Source organism: Cuculus canorus, chromosome Z (assembly GCF_017976375.1).
Source record: "Cuculus canorus isolate bCucCan1 chromosome Z, bCucCan1.pri, whole genome shotgun sequence".
NCBI lineage: Eukaryota > Metazoa > Chordata > Aves > Cuculiformes > Cuculidae > Cuculus > Cuculus canorus.
The window spans coordinates 22694182-22719476 of NC_071441.1; the positions used below are offsets into that span (position 1 = coordinate 22694182).

Sequence of the window (25295 nt, forward strand, 5' to 3'; positions counted from 1 at the left end):
GCTCGGCAAAACTTGGATCAGTTACACCCTCTGGACCCCGTTCCAGCTCTCTCCCCAAATAAGACTTAAGTATTTTTTATTAATTATTTAATTACACAATCATCGCTTACACTCCTCCTCCTCCTGCAAACACATTCCTTCTCCACCAGATCTCCCTCCTCTGCCCTCCCTCTCTATTAATCACCATCCAACACCGCAGAAGGAACTAGCACGTTTTGCAAACAACATCCCTGGTTTTCCCTTCTCTTCTGGTGGGAGAAAGTTGGGGGGGGAGATTGGGGGGGGAGGGGGGAGGAGGTTGTGCGGGGGGGGGAAGAGTCTGCCATCTGCAGGAGGATTCTTTTCCTTCTCCTCCTTTCGGGGTACGATTTGCCGGCGGCGGGGCTCAGACACCCCACGCCCCTTTTCTTCCCCCCGAGGTGGCCCCCGAAGCCGAGGTGGGGACAACCGGGCTGCAACAGGGTGCGGGGTCTGGTTTCGTTCTCCCGGGGCAGCTTTTAATCGGGGGGAGCTGGGGAGGGCGGAGGGTGGGGAAGGAGTGACCGAAACTTCTATCTCATCTCCTGCGAGGAGGGCTGCGATGCAGGGCACAGCTCGGGGGGCTGGGGGGGCTCGGTGTGAGCGGCACCCGCCCCTCGCCCATCACTGCAAGGAGCGGCTCCGGCTTCGTCTCGAAGGAACCGCTGACTTCCTCCTTGCCCGAAGTGAGATTTTTATTCACGTCAGGCATCTCACGACACATCGAGGAAAATAGGCAGGTTCAAGTCAACCATGAAATGGTCACTTTTTAACCCCGTCCTGTCCTCATTAGGGAAATGCTCAAACACAGCCCATTTTCAAAGAGGGCTCTTAATGAGGGGAGCTTGCCAAGTCTACCAGCTGCAATTCCCATAAATTTACAAGCCAAAAGAAGCAGGGGGATGGGCGGGTGAAGGAGGGAGCCCGTAAGAGACAGGTAATACCAAAGCAAGGGCCCAGTGCGGTAAGCCTTGCAAAATCCATGGCACATCCCTGCAGCTCGATTTCTGGCTGCACTTGCCCAGTTTCCTCAGGTTCTCAGGGTTCAGGCGACAGCCATGGGTTTTGCCTTCTGCAGACCGTGCTGGTAAGTGACAAGTTCAGACTTTATGCTTCGGCAAGAAGGGATGAGGAAAACTCGGGGTTAACCACAGTGAGCAAAATTTATTCCCATATCTGGTGCAAGAATACACCCCCAAATCCCATCATCTTTTCCTTTACCCAGACACTGCAAAAAGCTGATAACGCCAGCTTTAAAACTGGAGTTTCCCTTTGAATATTCAATTTATCTGGAGTTAATTTACCATAAAAGACATTCCCCGTGGCACAAATGTACTGATGTCCTTGAACACACCTCTTTGAGCATTTGAACTCTTGCACAACAGGCCATTGCTGTGGACCTGATTTAATTACCCTCTTCCACCCCCCCTCTGCCTTGTACCCCTCGGCAGGGATCAGAGCAAGCCCCCAACACCACATCAGCCAGGCTGCCCCGTGAGCTGCACAGATGGGAGAAATCTCTCCTTTCCCAGGCAGGTCTTGCAGAAGGTCCCACTCCTTCCCAAGTCCTGGCCAAGGGACTGCTTTGTAGTAGAGACCTCTGTACTAAAAAGCAAGAACCGTCAGGCACGCTCTTGAGAGCAAGGAAAGGCAAGCAGGAAAAGGCACATGGAGTAAGGTAAGGGCAGATAACCAAACTGGGCACTTCCTGCAGCCCGTGCTATTGCAAGGGGGTGTGGAGGCAGGGTGAGCTTGGGATTTGCATCATCACAGGAGTCATCTCAGGGTCATCGGCCAAGGGTTGAGCCCAGCCAGCCCTGCAGCATGTGCCGGTGCTTCCCAGAAAGAGCACTTCTGGGGGACAGTGGCAAGGCCAGACCCTCCCCAGAGCCAGTGTGCTGGCCAGGACTGAGTGGATCCCTGGCGTGAAGGCCCCTGAGCTGCCCGGCCAGCATGGCTCAAGCAGCATCTCATCTTCTGCATGACCTAGGATCCTGGCAGCGCAAGCATGGCGCAGGTTGCCATTGGTTTGTCCAGGCAGAACGAACCTGTCATCCTAGCCCCCTATCCCACCCCACGCTCCCAGCACCCTTCAGAGGAAAGCAAGCTAAAGATTCTTTCCAGGAGAGAACTTGATTCAAATAATGAAAAAGAGCGACTCTCTACCACTTCTTTGCAGAGGTACGTAAATAGGTATGTGGGAACTTGATTAGCCTAGAGAAACATAGTCTTAATGTGGCAACAACAGCAGCCACAGTGGCTGAGCCCTGGCATGCAGGGAGACCTTGTGGGAAAGCAGTTCAATTGCTTTCAAGTCCTGGCTTGCATTAACACCCCATTCCCCTAAAAACCCTTGTCTCCCACCCCACACGCTAAAAAACATGCAAGTACTGCAGGTTCTCTACCCTTGAAACTCCAGCCTAGGAGACAGTTGCTTTTTGTGCTCATTGCCAGAGCTATGCGAGCCTCCACGCTCTATCTGGAAATTCTGCTATCATTATAACATGAGCAATTAAGAAAATAAAAGTCACCGTCTGACCTTCCTCATGAGAGGGACTGGGAACTGTTCTCAACTAAGAGGGGCAGGATGGCCTAAGGGATCCTGCCCTCAGGCAGGATGCAATATGAACACTGATAACATAAGCCTGGACACAGGGACACCTCAGCACATGAACATGGGTGTTGAAAAACTTCATGTCACAAAAATGCTCTTTCAGGAAGGAAAGACACGTTTCACACCAGTAAGTGGCAAGTGCTGAAGCTGTGTGTGAATCACAACAACGTGCAGCCTCCAGAGAGGGGATTGCCCCCTGTGCCCATGCTCCATGCCTCCCACCCACCTCTGCCCAGGGTGACCGGGATGGAGGTACATCCACTGTCCACATTGCAGGATCTAAGGCAGCTAATCTCAGGAAAGAACCAGAAAGGCTTTTTGACACCACGGGCAGATGGGCTTACTCCCCACCACGTGTCCTAGCTCCTCACAGTAGTTTTCTATCAGTAGTGCAGATCCTGCTATGCCACACTTTCAAAGAAACCAGTTTTTTCCCTCTCTTTCTCACAGACAGCGCTCACAAATTTTACAAGACGCTGCAAAGTAGCACTGCCCTTGGACTTCAGAGATAATAACATTAAAAAATGAAGAGACCAGTTAGGCCACCTATATCCTTTCTCAAGCAGAATTTCAGCTGATACCCTGAACAACCGCCCAACTTTTTCAAGTTTTGTAGAACAAGACTATTAGTAATCAAAGAGAAAGGCATTGCTAATGAAGTATGCCGCCTGAGATTCTGTCAGGTTACAAATAGGCAACTTGGCCGACTATCTAAACATACACATGCTGAACTTCTAAGAATGCAAGTTTTCCTTAAAATTTCAGTAGTCTTTTTATAAGAATCAGAAACAGTTCATTCTGGCATATGTCATGTCAACTAAAAGACAAAATATCTGAGAACCAGCTCCAAAACTTTTACTTAAGAGGCCTCTTTGATCCAAAATGCCAGCTTTACAGTTTCTTTTATATCTAGTTTAATAGCAATACTGTTAACTTCTTTTCATCCTTTGTTAGCAAATGCCATTCACACAGTCCATAACGTATACAAATACTTAGGTGCATACATAAATACTGACCAGCACAAATACAAGTATAGTTTATGCCAGCTACGTGTAGAAAATAACCTAAACCACGTTATGCTGTCACAGTGTTATCTAATGGTTATTCTAACTGTAGGACTAGTCTGTGCCTTACCAGACTTTTTGTATGATCATACTAAACTACAAAATAAAGTTTTGCATCTCTGGCATAGTCAGAGCCTTGGTCAGTTTTCGTATGTTGTTTTGTATGTTGTATGTGCATACAGATATATATGTGTATGCACAGGAAGTTGTGTAGAAAACATCTGGGGAACAAACAACTAGTAATAAGCAACTAGCAATAAGCAAACTGATAGTGCATTGGTTTATGGGGTCTTGGTACATTTCATATGTGGCTGAATTGTAATGGATTTATGACTTAAAATGCCAACAGCAATCACTAAAATTTCTAAGGTAGTACAGTATCATAACTGTAAATATATTTATCATAAGATTTACTAGCACTTTTTGTTTGTTTGTTTCTAGGTGATCAAGAGAAATACACACTGTATATAAACTGTGTATATGTATGATCAGACAGAAAGTATGCATATATACTATCAAAAGTGAAGAAAGAAACAACTGACTGTATACAGAGACGAACATACATACGGCGGGTCTGTGCACTTGACCTGTCCGTGTATAGTTTGATGGAGACTATAATACTTGAGCTTTCCACAATTCCCAGACCAGCAAACAAAAACATCAAACCTCAAGTGTAAAGCCATAAACCACAATGTCTTGGATTACACAACTGTGCAGTTTTTGTCCTCACTACGTGTTACATTCTCGGCCTTACAAAGGTTTGAAACCCTCTTGCCCCAATACAGTACATATACAGAAAATTCTTTTTAAAAATCTCATTTAAATGCCCTGGACATAAACAATGATGACAACAATAGAAGTTTTGCACCATCTTTTCTGACAGTTTATATCACTTGCCAGGTTTTGAGAATATTGGCGGGGAGAGGGGCAGTGTCTAGAAACTGCATTTAAATGTCTGCCCAAATCAGAATTATAAAAGCGCTTTATTTTTTTCCTTGGGATTCAAAGTTAAAATTGCAAGCAGTACAGCTCAAAATCCATTCAGAGAATGCTACGAGTTAATCTTGTGTGTTTTGGCGCCTTTTCTCTGCTAGCTACTGTACTTCAAAAAAAAAAAAACCAAAAGTTTGAGATCTTGTCTGTCCCATCTCAAGTTCAACGGCAGCGCTTTCCAGCAGCAGGAGGAGAAGATGGCCATGTTCACAGCCCTAATAATAATTCAGATCATGCCACATCGGCATCTTGTGTCAGAGTCGAAACTGGCTTCCCCGCCCCCTTCAACCTGAGAGCTGCCAAGTCCTCACACACTCCGCATTCAACCACAACTTAATGGATGGGATATTGTGCATTAAAATGTGGCCCAGACACACAGGCGAAGAGAGGACAAGAGGGAAAGCAGACAGACACACACACACACGTACACACAGACACGCAAGAGAAAGGAATGAATTAAAATACACACACAGGTCCCACAACAAAACAGCACTGGAAAAAAAAAGGCAAAAAAGCGAACAAAAAGAAACCCTCTAAAGTAACTTTAAAAAACAAGCCAGAAATGCCTCCCGAGCACTGCATCCTGCAATATAGCATGAAAGAGACCATCAAAAGCCTCCAGACAATTTATCGAGCAGACCATACACACAGCAATGCCTTTTCTTCAACATTAAACATTAACAGTACAGTCTATTAACTAAGAAAGCCACAAAGAGAGTCAGAGAGAAAATATTATATTAAAACGGGAGTAAAGAAGCAAGAAGAAAGAGGGAAAAATAAGTGTCTGCGAGGTACAAATAAAGCAGCATTTGCATTAATCCTTTCTAGCATTTAATTGATAGTTGCCTGCCAGTGAAGAAGGGGGAGGCGGGAAAAAGTTGAAGCAGGAAATGTGCCAAGTTCAGCACTTTTGGACGTAAACTCCCATCAACCGATTCCTGGCATAAAAGTGTGACCCATATACAAAAGCTGCCAAAAAAGCAAAATATAAACAATCCACCACTTATATCTCATTCTGTAAAGCATAAGTGAGATCAGCATGTAAGAAGAGGGTATAACATCCACTTAGAAAACACAGAGACACAGTCTAAACCTGGAGGAATTACAAAACAAGAACCAAGCAAGCTTAAAAAAAAAAAAAAAAAAAGAAGTGCATATAAAAAAATCACTTGAAGCTCACATACCATTGAGGTGTATTGCATTAAATAAATGAGATCTTGAAATCTGTAATACACACCAACGGGCCGCTGGATTCATATTTTCCAGGAAACAAATCTATTCTTTCCTCAAGAACTCGGTTTGTTGGGATCTTTTTGTCGGTGGTGGGTTTATATATGTGTATATATATATATATTTTTTTTTTTCCCCCTAATTTCCAGAAGTGGCCTTCCCTCCTTTTTTTGGGGGTGTGCTTTGTTTTGGTTTGTTTGTCGCTGTTGGTTTGGTTTTGGTGGTTTTTTTTTTTTTTGGGGGGGGGGGATTATTTGCTCAGGCTGTTTGTTGGCTTTGTTTTGGATTTGTTTTTGTTGACGGCTTTTTTTTTCCTTGACACAGAAAATTCTTGGCCGAAACCGGGAAAAAGGCGGCAAAAAGCCACAGCCTGCGGGCACCAGCAGCCTCCTCCTCCACCTCGCTTCCCAACCTTCCTCTCTCGAGCGCACGTTTCGTTGGCGGTTGACTTGAACGCGTTCCAGGATTTATTTTTTTTTTTTTAACTGTTCTAAAATGTATCTCTCGCTCCGTCTACATGGATATCGCACAGAGAGACGTGCATGCTACGGCTGGAGCTGCCTCCGCGCGTTCCTCCACCCTCCCGGGGCGCTGCTCCCCCCGCCCCCTCTTCCCTCGGGCGATGGTCTCCACCGCCCGTCACCGTCGCCTCTGGTCTCCCCCACGCCCTCCCTCCCCCCCCCCCCCCCCCCGCCCCCAAAGCGCGGGAAACGCGGCTCTCCGCTTCCGCCTGGCGGCTGCCGCGCGCAGCGGGGACTGGCGCGCTCATTTGCATATCGCGCGCGCCGCGGCCAATGGAGAGCGCGGGGCGCCCGGAGGGGGAGCGCGGGTGCGGGGAGGGGGCTCCGTGCGGGGGTGCGCCTCCACCGTTGACAGAGTCACCCCGCTCCTTCACACGTATTTATTAGAAGGGTTTTGCGAGCAGGTTATGCGATTTTTGGTCATCTATAAGGTCATTGAATCATAGAATCGCCAGGTTGGAAAAGACCTCTTGGATCATCGAGTCCAACCATTCCTCTCTGCCACTAAACCATGTCCCTGAGCACCTCGCCTACCCGTCTTTAAACACCTCCAGGGATGGGGACTCAACCACCTCCTTTCCAACCCAAACTACTCCGTGATTCTACAATTCTATGATTCTGCGTCTCTATGATTCTGTGTTTTCATGGCTTCAAGTGCCGTTCATAGACTCGCACGCCGTCCCGCTCCCTCTCTTCTTCTCGCAGGATTAACTTCTCTCCGGAGGAATTGTTCTCGCAGCCCAGACCTGAGGGCAGCGAGGCACCTTGCATAGGAAGGATTTCGCATCTGAAACTTCCTACAGAATTACGGCACTGGCGGTGATATAACTAAAACTACGTGAGGTGAAAGTGTGTGGAGAGCTTTAATCGTTCGGATAACAAATACGTTCCTTCCTGTTAAAAATTGTTTGCTGAGTACAAACTCCTAAAGAATCTTCATAATTGCTTGGAGACCATTGCTGGGAACATGGGGGCCTCTCAGGAAGTCAATTTTCTTTGATTCAAGAAAAACATTCTAAGCTGCTAAAAATACATTCTGCTCTTTAATTGAAGCACAAATTGCCATGAAGTAGGAAAAAAAGAAACATAAGCTTTCAGGCTTAGGAAAAACGAAAAGAGTTTTTTTCTTTATTTTTTTTTCTGACAGTTTTATGAAGAATTCAAGCCTAGAAAAAAAGTAAATCACAGATTTGTCTGTTCAGTGAATGAGGGAAACAATTGTTCGTGCACTGTGTAGCACAGTTTTTGTAAACTTTATGACAGCCAGTCAGTTCAGTGGAGAGCAGATCTTTCTCCATGCCAGAGGGAATCTATGAGTGTTGATTTTTTAAAATTGTTTAGTTTTTTTCCTTTGTTATAAAAGTCAAACATTGAGTCAGAGAGTCACAGACAATTAAGAATTTGCACAGGTCATCAGTACTTAACAGAGCTTATTACAAGAACTTTGGCAATATTTCATTATAGGTTTCCAGGCTTTTTGTCGCTCCTTAGGTTTAATTTTGGTGCTGCTGTTGTGATTGCTGACAAAGATTCAAGTACAACTACTCAGGTCCATTACTCGCTGCAGCTTTCTCTGGTTTTGCTGTTTGCGTGTTTGGTTTTGTTGAGCCTGTATAAGTAGTAAACCTAACTCTGCAAGTGATTTAGTGAACAATCAGGAACTTTTTACTTGATACCAAATGAGAGAAATATTTGCAATAGGAAAAGCCATGGATATCGCAGTCTTTTAGAAAGAAAAATTGTGTTACCCGAAACTGCCATAGTTAATTTAGTTTAAGCTTAGATTGTTTGTCGCAGGCAACTTTCTTGAACTTTCTTTTAAGTTCAAAAATCGTGTTATCTGTCATTTCCATTGCCTTTGATTTCTCAGTTGTATAGCATGAGCATGTCTTGATTATGGTTTTCTTTTCCATAAATATAATCAAAGGGTCATATATTTTGTGACAGGCTTACCTTAAGTTCTGTCAGTTCTGGATTTTTTGGGTCTTCCGAGGTTATGTATCTGTATGGCTGGTACTTTTTAATGTCCGTAATAGATGAAACATGAAAAGACTGTAAATAGTGTTTCTCTGTGGATAATTGTTACTTAGTTACCTGTCTAAATATGAGTAGATAACAATGTGAAGGGAGATCCACTCACTTGCAGAATTTTCACTGAAACAAATTACAGTCTTAAGAATTATTTGACTTCTTTGTAACAGAATTTGTAGGACCATATTTTTCAAGACTTATTTTCAAAGCTGCCCTTACAATTTGCTTCATTGAAATGTCCATAATTTCAAGGTTTCCTGACTAATCAACAGGAGAGGAAAATAAAATGGATGAAAGAGGATCTGGCATATCAATGCTTTGGCAGTGAAGTCTATGAGTAGTGCAGTCAGAGAATAAACCGAGTAAACAAGAATCACATTAAGCAACAGTACAGTGGGCGAGTCTCTGCAGTTCAGCTCTGCACATGAGGGGTACAGCCATCCTCATGCATAACGGGACAACTGAGAAAACTAGGTAGCTTTGGCTAAAGGCATCATTTTGCACATGTGAAAAACTGATCTTTCTTCACCAGCTTTCGAGTAAGACCTTCAGATTTTTCAGGGAAAGACTGCTGTAGCTTTAAAGGTGCCACTTGCTATTCCAGCAACAACCCGTGCAGCTTCATCTGAGCAACACACCACAGAAAATCTAGGATTTGCACATGTGCAAGACACTTGCTCATTATTTCTGGAAGTTCATACTTTTGCCATGCTGCTCGTTACAGGCTCCCGGCCCCGCTGAGCCTCCTGCATAGTTTCCTAGCAACTAGGTAGAATTATAACTCTGAGCTTGGCAAGGCGTAATGGTTTCTTCTGCTGCTTCCCCCAGGCAAGTACTCTGTGGTCCAGGGAAAAACACTCTGGGCAAAGAGATGGGGAGTGCTGGTCAGCAGGCTTAGAGAGACTGGTGTGAGTAATTCCCTGTACTGCCAAGCGGAGCCTGGGTTTCCCGCTCGCCACAGAGCAGACAAGTGCCATTTGCTCCCAGCCTTTCTCTGGCATATTAGGTAAGGGAGAATTCAAGGAGGTTTCATAAAGCTGTTCCTAAATTCCTGAGGCCTTGGCAAGCAGTAGAAAAGTTGTTACTGATTACAGCAGTCCAGGTTTTTCACTTCAGATAATAAAGCAACACAGGAGAGTAAATACAACATATACAATTTTAGCCAGCAGCAAGTCTCACTTTCCTTGCCCTGGAAAGCAGCTGCAGAATCCTGATACACAACATCTATTTCTCCCTAGTTGATAGTCTTGTACTATGTACTTCTACATGTTTAATCCTATTCTTCTATCAAAATACGTTGGAAGCACTATCACAACTCACCAAACAATCACATCATCACCAGAACAAATTAAAAGAAGGTTAGGAGATTACAGATTGAAGCACTAAAAAGGTAAAAAAAATCCTACACATTCCCTACAACAGACTGCCTTCAGTTCTTCTACTGTCCTTAATAATACAATGAAGTACAATTTCTTTCCCCAGACCCTTGCCTCTCTCAATACACGGGATTGCTGAGGAACTGTAACATCATTGTTCTTAATAGAAAGAAAAAAAAAAATAGCTGAGGCTTAATGGTAGTGTTTAAATGGCATACAGAGTCTTTTGAGTTCACACCTCGTTAAGGTGAACAGGAAGGGAAGGGGTGCACATCTTTGTTGTTACTTTTGCCTTGCAGCATTTTCAGCCAAGCTATGTGCACAGACCAGCAGCACATTAACTGACTTTGTAACAGCTGTATTTTTGTAGCAGAGTTTTTTTAAGGTTAGAAATGTTAGAACATTGTGAAATGGAGCCAGGGCAGACCCTTAGAGGACAAGTATTTTGGTTTCCTATTTTTTCACGAACCAGTCTACCAGATCCAAGTCTCCATCCTGTTCCATTTAGGGGATCTCTTTTCATTGAACTTCACATACTTCACTGTTTCTGAGATGGGTCCTACAGCACCCGAATTGACTTGGTAGACCATTTCTTGCTCTTCACACAGGCACGCTTACCTGAGCTGACCAAATCCCATGTGAATGTGCACCTGAAGAGCTGCACATGAGCCATATTCCTTTAACAGGCTCTATATTGCAGTTGCAGAGGTGATAGGATTTGGTCCTAGGATAGGTTTAGTGCCAGGATTTCTGGGCAAGTCTTGCAAGACTTTTGACAATCACCAGCTTGAGAACACGTTTCAAAGTGGCTAAAAGAAAAACTTCTCTGTTCTTCCCAAGCTCCTGTGGATTTCTGACCTTTCCTGTTAGATCACCCCTGACCTGGATCAACCACTTTTGAATGCGACTTTAGCATTCTTGTAGCAGGATACAAGAGAAGTTAGGAAAGGTAGTGAAGGAGATTTTCATGTGAGTGTCTCACTTTTACGCTGAAATCTCCAGGGAGGAAAAAAAGGAAAAGATTATATTTCTGCTTATGGGTGCTGGTACGCCAGTCTGGCAGACACCTACGGCATGCCACAGTCACTATGGGTTCTCTGCAGGTGCACCAGCATGACAGCTTGTGCAAAAGAAAGTTGGTGTATTCCTAGGACGTTCAGCATTTCTGCTTGTAAAAGAACACGTGAAACCTGACCACAAACTTTTCCTGCCCCTCATCTCCAGCATATGCGGATGTGGGCAGACGTTTTTGTCCAGAGTGGATGATCTTGCCACCTGGTGGCTTTCTTGTCCAGACAAGTCTGTGTCATTATGATGTCAGCAAGACAGCTGAAGATCTCACAGTAGCACAGATTTTTTTGCATGATTGATGCTCTTATTCCTGTTACTAATGTGCTCAGATTTAGGAGAATGAGCTCCGCAAACTGCTTTGCAGCCTGTGTTAACACTGTGGATACTGCACTTTACTGATCACAGAGAAAACCTTGCTATCTCAGCCTGAAAGACCATACAGGCTTCTGTCACCCACAGAATAGAAAGGTGACCAGCATGATGCTGCCCCAGAAATGACACTTAACAATTTGAACAGCAGGGATCTTACTTTCTCCCAAGAGTATGGATGTTGGCGAGATGTGTGTGTCATTTTAAGAAATGCCTATTACCTCTGTGGTGGTGACACTGCATCCAGAAGAAGACTGTCAGCTAGAGTATGTGCTAGGTAAAGTGTGAGCTCAGTCAGCTAAAGAAAAGACAATCCTTATCAAGTAACTTCTGGATAAAAGTGTGGCCAGTGTATCATTTTTGTTCCTATTTCACGCAGTATCCTGCACAATGTCTCCAAGGAAAAGGACCTCCAAGGGTCTCCACCATTTTTCAAGGCACAGTTGACCTGAGACAAGCGGCAAGGAAGAGTGTTCATCATCAGTGGAGCAAGGCCCAGTAAGCAGGCAAAGAATTTAAGGAAAGTACTGTTTGCAGTCATCCTTGCATTGCCTGTAATATTCAAGAGAAAATGTCATGCTATGGAAATAAAATGGATCATGGCAGACTCCTCCAGCATCTATGGGTATGTTTTCCATTGCTTTTCTGACAATCAAGAAACTGAATTTGTTAGAGTCTCCCTAACTTCTCTCCTGAACATTCACATGCTTAAGAATAGCTGTGAAGATTGTCTAGTCAATTTATTAAACAATATAAAAATACTGAAATAAAAATATTGTGAATAATGTATTATTTAAGCATTTTTAGAATGATTACAGGCACTCCAACTGCTTATAATAACTTCTAAAGATGCAGATTTGCTATGCCAGTAAGTGCTGGTGGTACAGTTACATTTGTGAATGGGAAGGATTTCTGAAGGGTACAATTTCCCGTTAACCACACACCAATGCACTGTGTGGGAACAGAGCAAATGGGGACCAGTGCCTACTTCCAGTCCTGGAAAAAAAGTGAAAATCTTGTACTTTCAGGACACTCCACTGGCTGCATGAGAAGACTGCACGCAGGAGAGGCACCAGTAGAATATTGTGGGTGGTTATGCTTCAGAAGTGGAAACCCTTGCATTGGGAATCATGGTAGTGACCAGCCACTTTGGTCCTTTCTCTCTTCTGCCTTGCTGCATAGTCTTCTAGTCCTGATCAGAGAGCTATATCTCAGCTTTTCTAAAGACTTTACCTTCCTCCTTTTCCATGGCTTGCTTTTGATTGTAGTTGTTTTGCTTCCTCACTTCACTGGCTTAAAAGTTCATCCAACTTCTGTCCAGAGTTTATGTGTACTTCATGCATCTATGAGCCCTTTTATTTTACTCTGTTGATTTTACTTTGCTTATTGACCCAGTCTAAGGGAAGGAAAGTTCCTTCAGGAAAAATGAAAAGCATATAGTCAGTCCTCTGTTTGAAGAAACAAAGTAATTGCTTTTTCATGTTCTATGACATGGCAAGACCACAGATCTCTTCCTTTATTCCTTTGTTCTGGCCCATACTTCATATGCTAGGAACGAGGTTCCCAGCTCCCGGGTATGTTTTGGGAGGTATTTCAGAGTAGTTTCTTAACTGACTGGCAAGAGAATTCAAGGAAAATGGACTGGCAGGTCATTCCAGGATGTCAGTAAGGAAAGGTCGCTGGTAAGAAGACAAGTAACTTTCTCCAGAGTAAAAAACTCCACCTATCACTGCGTGAGCCGCTGAGTGAGGAACATACCATGGTACAGAGAGGGCTGGTGAGCTACAGGAAGTTTATTCTGGCCGAGAAGCCTACTGAGTGTTGATATTTTAAACTTTAAATGCTAAAGCCAAATATTAGCATCCTGAGTAGGAAAGGAGGAGAATTTAAGCAGCCATTGACAGGAGACTAAGGTGAAGCTTTGCGGAGATTGTGAAATTTATTCCCTGTGTCTCTCCCGTGATTTGAGGTGGTGAATGGGTGATTTCCACAGCTTCAGATGGAGGTTTTTTTACTGCATGCAAACATTTGGGATCTACAGTTTGGACTTGGAGACAATGTTTTAGGAGTATCACTCCACAGTGCTGTACTGGTGTGAATGTTACAGGAAGCCCAGTGGAGAAACAAGGAAGCTGTAGTGGCTAAAGCGATAGTCACAGTTTTCTTTAAAAAAGTTAAGTGAAAGCTTTAGGCCAAAAGGAGATATTTGAGGCAGTCATGAGGATCCTTCAGGCCTGCCAGAGTCACAGTTTTACAGGTGCACAGCAAGGTGTGGTGTTGCCATTTATAATAGCACACCCTGAAATCACAGCAGGCTTTCTCTCTCCGTCTCTGAATGTGCCTTACTGTTAATATTCCATGCACCTACCAATATTAAACTGTAAATCATGATCCAATCGGGGGGGGGGTAACCAAACCCTTTGATGAGCCTGGTGTTGTCGAGGGCTGGTTAACCTCAGCAGCATGTCAAAGGTGAGACAAGCATGTAAAAATAGAATGAGCTGCATGACAGGAGAGTTACATGGGTGTAAGCCACAAATGACCACAAGTAATTTCTGTTGTGTAGGAGTAAGCCACAAGAAGAAAGAAGAGTGGAACAGTATGGTCCCAGGGAACTGCAGTACAGCACTGAGGAGCTACCAAAACCTGGCACAAGGTCTTGGACTTTGGCAGCAGCCACTTCATATAGTGAGCCCCTCAGACCTTATTTTAAAATGAAACCTATATCCTGCCTTTACCAGCAGCTGGACAAGCAATCCTGGCTCTCGAGGACATGTAAGTTCAGAGCAAAGAAAATTACTTGGAAGTGTTGAAGCTGGACTGTAAGTCTTGCTTCAAACTTTAAACATAAAGTGAATTTTCTGAAAGGCTGGGGTTTATGTTCAGAGGAAGACTTCCTGGCGTGTTAATAGTTTTTAATAGACACAGGAAATTTGAGTTCCAAAGGCGACATTTTCAGAACGCTTTGAACATATGGAAAACATGTTTATAATGGAACTTCTCTACCCTGTGGTTCTTTGAATACTCTGAATATAGACATACATGCACTCAAATTAATGAGGTAAGACAATTAATCTTTCTGTTAACCAGCTGAACTGATACATGAAGTAATATATTTTTTAGTACAATATGCATTAACACAAACAAGTGAAGGAGCAGGACAGCACTCAGCTCTTGCGTAGACTAAGCAGAGAAACTCAGAGGAAGGTGTGGCTGCTGGCAGCAGGAGATCGATCTAGGCCAAGATCAGCACTGTCTGACTAGGATCATAGAATTATTAAGGTTGGAGAAGGCTTCTAAGATCTTCAGTCCAACTGGATGAGCAAAGGCTAGCTTTGTCACAAGAGTGATACTGATTTGCTATGGCAAAACCAAAGCAATGCACCTTTTCCCCTCTTTCTTTATACTCCCAGACCCCACTCCGATCATCTATGTCACTAGCCCTCCCTGTCTCCCTTCTGTTTCTTACTGAGCCAAATAAAGAAAAATACATCGGAAGCAGGAGGAGCTGAAGCAGCAGAAAGGTGTGTAAAGGGCATGGAGAAAGCTCTATCAGACTTTATGGTGTGTAAAGGGGAGTAGTACATGAGGCTCTCCAAAGAAGGTAGCAAATTTAACTTACAGCTTGTGAGTAGAAATACTACCTATTTTTCAGCAAAGAATTGATTTCACATAAATGCATAATTTCTTGCTCAGTGTATAGCAGTGGAAACGCAGTTGGTAGATCAGAGAGAAAAACATAATCAAGCAGTGCTTTCCCATTACAAAGATATGTGGTGTTTTCTTCTACATCAGTAAAAGGGGGTTCGTTTTTCCCTAGTAGAATTACTTTCCCTTCCTAAACCACATCCTCTTGTGTTTTCTGAGAAGTTTTGACAGCTACAGTTTTCTGGAAAGGCACAGGCTTCTTTGTTTCTGGTATGCATTGTGCCTACAACTCTTGTGGCCTCAATTCAGGATTAGGATTTGTTTAAACGTCTGTTTTCTTTACTACCCCTTTTTCAAGGCAAAGCTGTGATAGTGGAATAGACAACATCAGAATTCAGGCTCCACCTGCACTAGCAAAGCTGTAGTGCATCCTAACACCTCTCCCTGAAGGCAGGGTGAAAAATAAAGCCAAGTCACATCAGCAGGACCCAGCATCATCCCTAAGGCAGCAGTGTCTACACAGAGAAGAAGTGCCTCCTACCTAAATTATAATCTAGAACAGGGTGGTCCCAAGCGCATCCCCAGGATCTGCCCTGGGGCCTGGGGCAAGTTGATGCTCAATGGCATTGACCAGAGGGTTGGCCACCCTCTTTTAGCCCAGAGCGTGACAGGGCCAGCATCCACGATGAGGAAGGCCCCAAAGGAGCCAGTGCAAGGGACATGCTGCCATGCTACCTCCTCTAAGCTGACTCCTGCCAGTCCAAAACAGGCAGGCAGAGGTGCAATGGCCAGAGGGGCGGCAACTGCAGAATGGCATGGCATGGTTGGGCAGACATGTATCACCCATGAGTTCCTCTCCCGCTGCTCGGAGCATTCACTCGGCATCTTTTCTTTCCTTTTCTTTTCTTTTCTTTTCTTTTCTTTTCTTTTCTTTTCTTTTCTTTTCTTTTCTTTCTTTTCTTTTCTTTTCTTTTCTTTTCTTTTCTTTTCTTTTCTTTTCCTTCCCCTTCCTCCCTTCCTTCCTTCCTTCCTTCCTTCCTTCCTTCCTTCCTTCCTTCCTTCCTTCCTTCCTTCCTTCCTTCCTTCCTTCCTTCCTTCCTTCTTTTCTTTCCTTTCTGTTTGTTTTAATTTTATTGTTTTTCCTGTGCTGTGGGAGGGAGCCATGGCCAAAAATAATGTTGCCAAGCTGAGAGGGTTGGCACATGCTGCTTGGAGTCTGCAGCAACAGTGGAGGTTTTAAATAGAATGAGACCAAGCTGCAAGCTGCTCCTGAAGGGATAGGAGCCTCACCTCAGCAATGGGGTGTGCTGGCTGAGGGTCCAGGATGAGCTGCACCTGGCTGCCCCCGTGCCCACATGGCTGTAGGATGCCTCACCCCCATCTGTGTGCAGCTCCCCGACCACTGCCGTCTCCCTAGGGCAGGCTGGCAGGCTGTGAAGGCTGGCAATGCAATCCACCCCATGGAAATAACTGCAGTTGCTAGAAATCTGTCATCAATAAAGCTGTGGTGGCTTGGTGAAAGCCCGTGTGCGTGTGGGGGAAGCCCCTGCTCCAAGAGTTGCATGTGTGAAACACCAAGTGTGGTGAGAGCCAGCCCAGAGAGGTGTCACTGGGAGCAGATCCACGGCCACGCTGCCATGAAAACTGCACGGTGCTGTTATTTCATCAGACGTTGACCACTGGTGAATTTTCCAAGATAAAGCGGGTACACGATTTCTCTCTCCTAATCCTATCTACAACTTAAAAAGTACTCCCCTCGGCTAACTCTCACCACCCCTAAGTAAACAAGAACCTCGACGCCCGGCGAGAGGAGCGAGCCCTTTCTCCCCGGGTGACAGTGGCTGAAGCCTGAGGAGCTCTTTAGCGGGAGAACATCTCCCTCTGCTTAGCGCAAAGCGAGCACCAGCTCCTGCAAAGACGAGGTGCCGTCTGTTTGTTCCTTCTGATTAACTCTTTCTGCCGCCTCTTGCCTCTCGGCTCTCACCCCCTCAGCCCCTTTAATTCCTGTTTCACAGCAGCCGCGGATTATTACTCTCTCGGGGGGCGCGGTCCCTGCCCTGCCCGCAGCCGCAGCCCCCGGCAGCATCTTTCCGCACTGTGTTTTGCGGCCTCTCACTGCTTCCTCTTGGCACCGTCCCTGCGGAGCAGTTTGGCTTGTGCTCTCAGAGGCTGCCTCAGCCCCCGAATTCACTTTCTCCGCTAGATAGCTTCGTCTGCCTGCTCCAGACCTGCTTCCTCCCTGCGACACCAAACAGGCGGCGTCCCCCAATCTCCCAAATAGACTACGTCCAAAAATGGGTCGTTTTCTCCCCTTTTCCCAGTGTACGCGCGTTTCCTCGACTCTTTGGTTGTTATTCTGAGCACAGCACGTCTGGGTATCGCTCGGTCTTAAGAGAGGGCGATGCTTTCAGCTGGACATCAGTTGCTTACGTAGGATGAAGAAAGAACTTAACTTGAATTTATACTTAGGATACAGGAGACATATGTTGGCCGTTTCCTCTCTGACATCCCTGTGTTAATTCCACGGCAGAACTCAGCCCCGAAGGCTACTATTTCGAGGACAATGACAAAGAACAGGTAGGGGCGCCACTAAAGAGCCGACTGCTTCTTTTTCTTTCCCTCGCCGATGGATACACAAACCACGGAGAGAACATGAAAAAGAGGTTCAGCCTCTTAGTTTTCACCGGCTGAACACTCCCTCGACATCCCCCCCCCCAAAAAAAAACCCCCAAAAAAACAGCCACAAACCCACCCCAAACCAAATACAATTTCAAAACCCAACACCCGCCGCCGCGTTAGGAAAGTTTCCACTCACAACAGCACTTGCAAACTTGGCTGATCGATCGACTGTTTGTTTGGGTTTTTTTGGGGGGGGGGGTGTCGCTACTATTCACGAGTTTGAGCCCGACATGAGGAGTGTGCTGCTGCCCTGCCCACCCCAACAAACCCCGAGCGGGTTCGGGTCCCTCGCCGCGAAACCCGAGCGGAGCCGGAGCATCGGGGAGCGGTCCCGAGCTTTTTTTTTCTCCGTACGCTGCGTTCTTCCTTTCTCCCTTTCCAAACTTTCGGGCGCTCGCTCTGAGCTGTATTTATAGACCTGGAGCCCACGGCTGTATTTTTCCTTGTGCCTCTTTTGGCTTGGTGTTAAGTCACTGGCGGGGGAAATAAAAAGGAGGCAGGCGGGCGGGCAGACAGACAGGAGGACAGAAGGGAAAAAGACCCTGAAGTCCCGCAGACGGGACCCGGAGGGAGGATGGGGCAGGCGGGCGGGGGTGGTGGGCTCCCCCTGCTCCTGGTGGGCGAGAGGGGTAACGAGGGAAGGTCTGGCTGGTGGGTAAGCAGGAGAGCCCCTTGCCTCGGAGAAGGGGGAGGGAGGTCGGAGGGGCCGCGGGTGGGGAGAGCTGGTGCTGGTGTCTGCGTTTTGCCGTAGGGACACAGTGAAAATAAAACGCGAACGAGAAGAAGGGGAGCTGGAAACCAGTGCCCGCTCACGGAAAGGGGGAAATAATACCTATCTGGAAGCGCGTTTATTGGAAAAGGGGGAAAGCTTTCCTTGCTTGCAAAAGAATTAAAAAAAAAAAAAAAAAAAAAGTGATCGGGGGATTAGAAACGTGGGTGTTTGGAGTTTTGCTGTTGTTTTGCGTTTTGTTTTCTCCTTCAGTCTGCAAGTAAAAAGCTCTCTTTTCCCGCAGCGTCAATGGGGAAAGTCTCTAACGGGCTCCAAATACCTCAGTAACGTGGATAGTGTAATTGTCATGTGGTTAAGCATTTCCTTATTGCCGTGCACCACATTTAGCCTCTAAGCTCCGAAATGGATGTCAAAGCAGTTTCTGACATCTTTGGAGAGCCTGTCCTGCGGGTAAGTAAAAAAATGGAAGGAGCTTGCTTTTGGGCTGAAAATGAGACTTTCAGGTTTGGCTTCGAGTGACGGAATGGCTGGAGCAGCAGGATTACACTTGGCTGTGCAGTTTGGCATTATTATGACCTTGTTCAAACGCATTCTGATGTGTCATGAGGAAGGTATAAAATTAGATTAAAGCTCCCAACAACCCATCAAATCCCGTTCAGAGCTCTGGCTCTGGGCTCGGGCTTGTTTAAATCACTGACACTTCAGAACAAAACTCTTTCACCCTTCAACTCTTCGGGCAGATTTTTCTGTTTGATTACATTAATAATTTAATTTCTATTTCCTACCGGCCCTTCCAAGTGGGTAAATCAACCCGCTTCTTACACGGGTGGGGACTGTTATTTTTAGCTCATTCGCTGGAACAAAATGTTCCAACACTCCGTGCTTTGAAATTCATTGCGGTTTGACTACTCTTTTATATTTAAGACTGTCGGGTTTCCTTGTCAAACTACCTGTTAAAGGAAGTGGCTCCCTTAGCTTGACAAATCACTCTCAACAGGTAAACAGGAGCATTTGCCTGTCTAAAGAAATGCTTCTAAAATGTTGCAGAGAAATACCCGAAATATTAAACTAGTAAATCTACCGTAGGTGCTACCCTTACGATGACCGTAACGGTGTGTGCAGCTATCAAAATACGTAAGAATCGATCAAAATATTTACATGCCTTCGTGTTCCCTTGATAAATATATTTTGTCGGCACTTGCTGAACAGGTTTTGGGAGTCCCAGATGCACTGCATAAACAGCACTAAAATGAGGGTCCGAGTCAAATATCATTTAAATAGCTCTGCTCCCCTTTCCCAGCTGTAGTTCTGCAGCTACTGTTTCGGTAACAGACTACTTTAAAGTGCCTTTAAATATTCGCCTCCCTCCTCCCGCAACCCCCCCCCCCCCACACACACACCCTCCCCCCCGCGTTGTCCGAGAGCTTCCAGCTGACACAACTACTATGTCCATTTTAAAACCGTCTCGCTATGTGTTTGGCTAGAAGCTGTCCAAAATAAATGTAAATAGCCTATACAGGGGCACACTAAAATAGATGGAAAAGGAGGAAAACAATTCTGTCAAGTGATGCCTCCTAAAGAGTGAATTACAGTGATTCAGACTTTAAAAACTAGTGCCCTTGAGATTATTATGTCATACGCATTTACACGTATACATGTAATACATGGTATAGGTACAGTTTAAGATGTAGAAATGATAATAGAAGTTTCACGGCTGTGATTTGAGAAGTTCTCATACCACTTCTCCATGGACAGCCGCACACGTCAGCAAAAAATACTGCGTTGAATTAAGTGCCTGATTACCGCGATCTTCTTCACAAGATTTTCTGTGGCCGCCAAGAGCATCCTCCGCGGCTGGGGGCCAATGACTGGAAAAAAGTCAGATGAATAAGAGGAGTGCAAACTAGCCGTCTTTGCACAGGGGTTGAAATGTGTGTAAGGGGGGCGTCTAGAAAAGATGAAAATCCGGGGTTTGTAGCTCCAGATCATTATATTCTCAGCGACAAAACACGATCACAAGAGAAAGGGCTAAAAAATCCTCCTCGTATAGTGATTATTGTTATGACAAGGCAATAGTACCTTTGTTATAAAAATAGTGTTAGTTATGAAGAAATTGAGTGAGCAGCCATCCAGATAAACATTCCCTGCGTCTAACAAGTCTACTGTTTTCGTGACGGTTTGTGTGCTGCTAACTTCCCAACCTTTACAATCGTTACTCTTTTTTCGCTTGTAATTATGCACATTGTGTCCCACTTACCCAAATTCCAGACCAGCCGTCCGAAATTGCATACCAAAATACAAGAAAGGCTCTTTTTCTTGTTTGTGCCCATCGATAAATTCAATACCTATTTTTACTGTGCAGTAAGCTTTTGTATGATTATATCGAGCCCACCCAGATATCGGAGTCTCTAATTCTTCTGTATTTGCAGTGCATCTTAGTTGTTTTGCCCGTTCTGGAAGAATAAGTGATAAATTCTCTCCGGCAGGTAGGGAAAACCTAAGAAACCGGAATGCAATGCTGACATTGTTCCTCAACTCAGGCTTTTTCTCTTTGTATTGCTATTTATTTCTCTGATGGAGCAGTGTATTTAAACCAAGCAGGCTCGTGTGCGAGCAGATCATGAGAGACACAAGATTCGGACAGTCTCCGAGGGCACTAAGAACGCAGGGCAGGGGCTGTCCTGCGGTCTCCGCACCTCTTCCCGCTTTCCATCTCCGGTTTCGCTCCAGCAGGAGCCCCAGGCTGGAACCCAGGGCAGCGCTTCGCAGAAAGGGCTGTAAAACGGCAGGCAGCGAGCAGCACAGCATTCCTCTCAGATGCGTTCCCAGCCTCACACAATAATAAAAGCCTCCATAAAGAGGCTAAATATAAAGTAAGGAGCCCACAAACACAACGGAACACACAGTTTGGGGGGCGATGGGGAGCTGGACACACACACACACACACACACACACACACGTCTTTTGTTCTCCCGGGAAGGTTCGTTTCAACTCTGCCTCGTATTTGTTGATGGATGACGGAGGAGAAGGCGGCGGGGTTCTGCCGAGGAGACGGGACACCCCGGCACCTCCCGCAGCCCCGCAGCCCTTTCTGCGCTCGCGGAGCGGCCGCCCCGAGGGCTCGGGGGAATCCGCCTCCCCTGCCCTCCACCCACCGTTTCGCGGCTTTTATTCATTTACTCTTCCGCGCAGATTTAAAAATCCCGCTGACAGAGCCCCGTTTTCCAGCGAGAGAAAAGCGGTATCGCTTTTCGCCCTCATCTCAACCCGCAGCCGCCGCCTTCCCCAGCCTCAAGCACCGCCGCGACACCCCCCCCCCCCCCCCCCCCGGGATTATTTTTAGGACGCCCCGAGGCTTTCGCCCCCCTCTTCGGGAGGAAAAGTCGCCTAATTTGGGCAGAGTCTCTCCGCGCCCCCGGAGACCGCGACCGCCCTCGTGGCTGCACTGGCGACACCTCCGGCCGGCGCCCCCTAGTGCCCCCAGCGCCCCCTAGTGCCCCTTAGCGCCTCCCCAGCATCCCCCAGCGCCCCCTAGTGCCCCTTAGCGCCCCCTAGTGCCCCTTAGCGCCCCCCAGTGCCCCTTAGCGCCCCCCCAGAGCCCCTCCGCGCCTCCCCAGCGCCCTCTAGCGCCCCCTAGTGCCCCCCAGCGCCCCCTAGTGCCCCCAGCGTCCCCTAGTGCCCCTTAGCGTCCCCCAACGCCCCCTAGCGCCCCCCAGTGTCCCCAGCGCCCCCCAGCACCCCCAGTGTCCCCTAGTGCCCCTCAGCGCCCCCTAGTGCCCCTTAGCGCCCCCTAGTGCCCCTTAGCGCCCCCTAGTGCCCCTTCGCGCCTCCCCAGCGCCCTCTAGCGCCCCCTAGTGCCCCCCAGCGCCCCCTAGTGCCCCCAGCGTCCCCTAGTGCCCCTTAGCGTCCCCCAACGCCCCCTAGCGCCCCCCAGTGTCCCCAGCGCCCCCCAGCACCCCCAGTGTCCCCTAGTGCCCCTCAGCACCCCCCAGCGCCCCCTAGTGCCCCTAGTGCTCCTCAGCGCCCCCCAGCGCCCCCTAGTGCCCCTTAGTGCCCCCCGGTGTCCCCTAGTGCCCCCTAGCGTCTCCTAGCGTCCCCTGGAGCTCCCCAGCGCCCTCACAGCACCCCCTAGTGCCCCCTAGCGCCCCCAGCATGTAGAGGGAGGTGATTCTGCCCCTCTATTCCTCTCTTGTGAGACCTCATCTGGAATACTGTGTCCAGTTCTGAAGAACTGTAGAAGGATATAAAGCTGCTGGAACGGGTCCAGAGGAGGGCTACAAAGATGCTCAGAGGGCTGGAGCCCGTTCAAGGACAGGCTGAGAGAGTTGGGGTTGTTCAGCCTGGAGAAGAGAAGGCTCCAAGGAGAGCTTATAGAGACATTCCTGTACCTGAAGGGGGCTACAAGAAAGCTGGAGAGGGACTGTTTACAAAGGCTTGTAGTGATAGGACGAGGGGAAACAGGTATGAACTGGATAGGGGTGGATTTAGACTAGACATAAGGAGGAATTTCTTCACTGTGAGAGTGGTGATGCTCTGGCACAGGTTGCCCAAGGAGGTTGTGGCTGCCCCATCCCTGGAGGTGTTCAAGGTCAGGTTGGATGGGGCCTTGGGCAGCCTGATCTAGTGGGATGTCCCTGCCCATGGCAAGGGAGTTGGAACTGGATGATCTTTAAGGTCCCTTCCAACTCAAACTATTCTATGATTCTATGATCACTGGAGGAGGTCCAGGGCACCTGTCTGCACCTGTGGCCTGCTTCACACCTGGGTCAGTGGAGACAACCAGCTGGCCCCACTCCCACTGTCCCCATCTCTCTGTACCCTCCCTCAAAGGCTGGCTTGCATTACCCTTATCCAAGAGACCCATCCTCTGCCCTGGATCTTCTGCAGGGCACATCCACCTTCTCATCACAGTGCATGAGGGCATTGGAAACATGGCCTCATTTACTTGCATACAAACCCCCTTGGAGGTGAAGGGACCATTAGCGTTAAGTGAAGCAAAAGTAAAAAGTACTAAGTTTATGTGCCCTGCCTGAAATAGTCATGGTCTTGTTCTACTTCAGGTTTTCTTAGTACTGCACAATAATGCTTATGGACTCAACTCTGTATTAAGGCTCTAGAATTCACCTTAGCTCTTAATTTAGTGAGGTGCAGTGAGTGCCTAAAACTGTTCACTGGCATCATGCATGCTGATTCTCTGTTAAGTAAACTGAAAAATAGCATTACTTGGAATCGTACTGGCAGGTTTACGGTCTAGCTTGATGCCTGTGGACATGGTTATCCAGAGCTTTTCCACAGAGCTGTCTCATTCTTGCAGTATAAGCCTTGCACTGTGTGCTCCCAAACACTATCTCATCATAAAGAGATACCATTGTTTGCTGAGAACTTTTTACTCTCCAACTTCTTCAAGTGGAACTTCTTAATCATCTAAAATCTAGCATCAATTGACTGTTTATACGTCATCACTGTTGCTGTCAACCTCAGCTCGGCAACCAAATCTTCAAAGGCAGCCAGGTTGCCAGTATTATCCCATTTTATGAAATTGAGAAGCTAACATCAGGATGCCGTTATCTCCATGGGGGACAGAGTGTTCAACTCCTGATCTCTGCTTTGCTTTGAGCAGATGAGGTTGGCAGAGCTGTGCAACCCACTAAAATGGAGACCATCAGCTCCTACTGTAGTTGTGAAATGAAATACAGTTCTCCACTTAACTACAAAATAGCAGAAATTTAGGCTGAAGTCTAACCAATGTCTTTGGTGGCCATATATGTGAACAAAATAAAGAGGCATCTTTAAGTGTAAGAGAAAATGAGACCTAAAAAGGAAGTATGACACACCTAGATTTTTTCTGTCTTGAAAGGAAGGCTGAGGAGAGCCATGGTAGATTTCAAGTGCAGCTTTAATGGTGATGGGAGGGGAAGATGTCACTTTTTCCTTGCCGTTTGAGTACGTTCATCCCTAACATTTCCAGACGGGGTAGCTGTCTGGGAATTTGTCCTGCATTTCTGGGAACTGAAGCACATATGGCACATTTAGGAATGACAGGTGAGGCAAAGGTGGCTCTTAGGATGCCTGCCATTAGAAAAGCCAAATTAGGTTTTGGTGAGATTTATCAGAGCTGGAGGCCACCCCATGTTATAGTAGTCCTCCTGGTACTACTTATGGCCAAAATATGCCTTACATTTTTTATGTTCATTTCTTTCCCTTTGTGACCCACATCAATAATGGCTCCTCTAGTCCACTGATGGCTGTTGAATATCTAAGAGGCAATACCAAGCATGAACAAAGATTTCTTCCCTGAAACTCCAGTAACCCCAGTTCAGACACGTCCCTCAGACCAGAGCACAGCAGCAGGGAGGGCCATGAAAGAGGAAGGTTTTGAAAGGGTTACTCAAGCCTTAGTCCTATGCACAAGGCTCCACCTAGTCTGGCGATGGGGGGATGTTCAGCACATATTTGTGGGCTTAACTCACAGTATCTTAACATTACCCCTGGGATGAAATATGCCCTCTTTTATGAGCTCAGGAGTGGTAAAATAAGAACTTTTTGTCATCCGAATTCATGAAAATGATATGAGTTCCCTCCAGGAATGATTTATTGTGTTTTGTTACCATATTTTTGAACTGCCATTATTTTCTGTACTTAATCATTTATGAGGCTTTTATGATTTTGTCAAACTGGGAGTTCATTTATAGGGAATGTTCTGCTCCTTTCCCAGGTCAATGCCCTAATACACAAAGTTAAGTTTGACTTTTATTTTTCACTTTGCAATTCACCTCTCAGAAAGCTTTTAGATTCTGAAGGAAAAGAACCACTGCTACAACGGTAACCCAGGGACCAAAGAAAGGAAAACAGCAACGTAGCTTGCTTTTGTGTTCAGAGGACTCCTTGTGAAGTCTATTTAGAGAAAATCACATGACAGCCCTGAAGAGCATACAGACACTATATCCTTGC

The 25295-nt window shown here is 46.4% G+C and overlaps 1 protein-coding gene across 6 annotated transcripts in view; it reads right to left on the reverse strand.

Moving 5' to 3' along the window:
• Positions 1–25295, reverse strand: part of NFIB (nuclear factor I B) — a 264748-nt gene that overhangs the window by 170197 nt on the left and 69256 nt on the right. The gene's annotated exons all lie outside the window — the stretch shown is intronic.